The sequence below is a fragment of the Penaeus chinensis genome, chromosome 37 (genome assembly GCF_019202785.1).
Source record: "Penaeus chinensis breed Huanghai No. 1 chromosome 37, ASM1920278v2, whole genome shotgun sequence".
NCBI classification, from domain to species: Eukaryota; Metazoa; Arthropoda; class Malacostraca; order Decapoda; family Penaeidae; genus Penaeus; species Penaeus chinensis.
In genome coordinates, this window is record NC_061855.1 from 12,741,606 (window position 1) to 12,744,394 (window position 2,789).

A 2,789-nucleotide genomic window follows, 5' to 3' on the forward strand; every position below is an offset into this window, starting at 1 on the left:
TAGCTTTTGAAAATTTCCTCAAGGCAAGCTGTAAACAGTTTTGGTGAGATGGTATCACCTGTCTAACACCTTTCTTAATTGGGATCTTATCGGTTTCTGTGTGGAGCTTGATGGTTGCTGTCCATCTTCGTTATATATCTTCTAATAGTTTACAGTATACCTCCTCTACTCCCTGTCTTCGAATAGCTTCTAGTACTGCTGGTATTTGTACAGAGTCAAATGCCTTTTCGTAATCAATGAATGCCATACACAGGGGTTTCCTATATTCGTTTATTTTTTCTCTTATTTGGGTAAGCGTGCGTATGTGGTCTGTTGTTGAGAATCCACTGCGGAAGCCTGCCTGTTCTCTAGGCTGCCCCCCTAACGGAAGCCGCCTTGCCGCAGTGGGGGGGCTTGAGCTCCCAATGAGCTGGTGAGCCGGACCAGAGGGCTACCCATACTGGAGGGGTCACTAGTGAGGGATGAGACAAAATGGCTTCCTGGTGCACCAAGGCCTATGAGAGGGGATGGTGCACCCACCCCTGGTTCATTCCATCTTGGGCCAGGGAGAACTCTCCCACGTGTGTTTGCCGTGCGTGGTGTCCCGTATTATCAGGAGACAGGAGTCCTGGAGGTTGAGCGATGCTGCACGCTGCGCCCTGCAGCTAGCAACACACCTCTTTGGTCCTCTATTCTGGTTAGACAGGTGGCTTGATCAAGGCCCGGTCAAGTCAATCGGCTGGTCAAATATGGCTAGGGTCAAGCAGGCACTGTCCAGTCGGTAGCGCACTGGTCCCGCGACTACCATCAGCACTGTAATAGTGATTGCGTATATTTCCTCACTACCCCTGTGGCTGTTGGGAAAATTTGAGTCCCGACTATAGCTTCCCCTCGTTGGACTCCATGGTGGGTGGGGGGGTGAGGAAATGAAGATTTATAATTTGTATGATTTTTGCAAATTTACAAAGAACTTGCTCTCTCCCTGACGACCTTTGCAATCCCACGGCCAATCCCTCTGGAACATCACATATTGTCACTCTGGAACCTTACCAGATTCCAAAGGGCAAGAATGGGAATAGTAATGGTTCCCGAACTTCCAAACCAGGTAAGAAGGAGAAAAGTCCTCCTCAATCCATTATGGAAATCTTACCTGGTAAATTTGAAAGTGTATCATATAGTAAATTTCTAGTAGTGAAGACCATTGATGGTGCATCTATCATGGATCTTGATATTTTTGAAGTACATCAGAAGATAGTTGAGGTATGTCAACGTGATCCTCGCATCACCCCACAGCGAGATGGTAGCCTTATGGTTGAGGTTTCGTCACCAGACGAGAGTGATCGTCTGCGTGCAATATGCGACATTCCTGGGGCTCAAGTCTCATGTTCTCCTCACAAAACCCTCAATCAGTGTAGGGGAATTGTCTTTTCCCGAGACCTAATGAGGTATTCTGAGAAGAAACTGTTAGAAGAACTAAAGAATTTTAATGTAGTGGCAGTAAAACGTTTTAAGAAGAAAGTTGATGGTTTGGAACAGTCGACACTAGCTCTTCTTCTAACTTTTGAGTCGTTAGTTCTACCTGAATCGGATGGTTAAATTGGCATGGTACCACATCAAGGTAAATCCATATGTGCCCAACCCTATGCGGTACTTCCACTGCCAAGGTTATTGGCAGGGAGCCAACACTTGCCGTTTTAAGGAAAATGGACAACCAAGAGTGTGTGTGAAATGTGGTACAACAGGTCATCGAGGAGATGATAACTGTCCAGGTCCAGTATGCTGTTACCACTGCAAAGATCATGAAGCTTCTTCTAAGCAATGTAAAAGGTACAAGTTTGAAAAAGAAGTATTGGTAATAGGAGCAAGGAGAAAGTTAGTTTTGCAGAAGCAAAGCGACGTGCCCGTGTGCTGTTTGCACAGCCGGGTAAGTCCTGGCCCATCCTCCTTCCCGTCATCCATTACCCTCCAATACTTCTAACACCACACATTCTGCCACTACCTTTAAACCTCTGTCTGCAAATGCTGAAACTGCCTCTGGTGAGTTGTTGCACCAGAAACGGAGTACGAGTGAGGGGTCTATTGAGGAGACTCCTCCTCCCAAAGTAAAGTCTTTGGAGCCATCAGTTAAGGCTCCAGAGGCCTCAACGGTGACAGCTTCAGCTGCCACCACTTCCACAGGGCCTCTGCTGCTAGGCAGAATCCCCCTGAAGTAAAGGCTCAGGTACGCCCTTTGCACAGGCAGAGGAATCCTCAGCCTGTTCAAAAGACTTCATAGAGTCGGGTCTTTGGAGCCACCAGGCAGGGCTCCTGAGTCCACAACATCCACAGGGGCCTCCGCTGCTAGACAGAATGCTCCTGAACCGAAGGCTCAGGTCCGTCCTTTGCCCAAGCAAAGAAATTCTGAGCCTGTCCAAAGGAAACGAGTTCCAAAGTTAAACAACTCATCAACAGGTACTCCCAAAATGCTGGAAAGGGACAGCCAAAAGGTGTGGGGCGGGCCTTAATCACAGGTGTTGCCAAACACTTTATGAAGTAGTTTGTCAACCTGAAGAACTGGATACCCTAATCCAATGGAATTGTTAGGGACTTCATGCAAAATGGGAAGAACTGCAACATCTGATAGCTTCATGTAATCCAGTTTGTGTATGCCTACAAGAGATTATGATCAGGGAAAATCGTCCAATTTCCCTGAGAGGATTCCAAGTTCAAGCCCATTATGGGACCTTTGATAATGGACCTCATGGAGGAGTAGCAGTGATGGTACGTCAGGATATTCCCTTCCAGGCCATCCACCTGCAGACGACACTGCA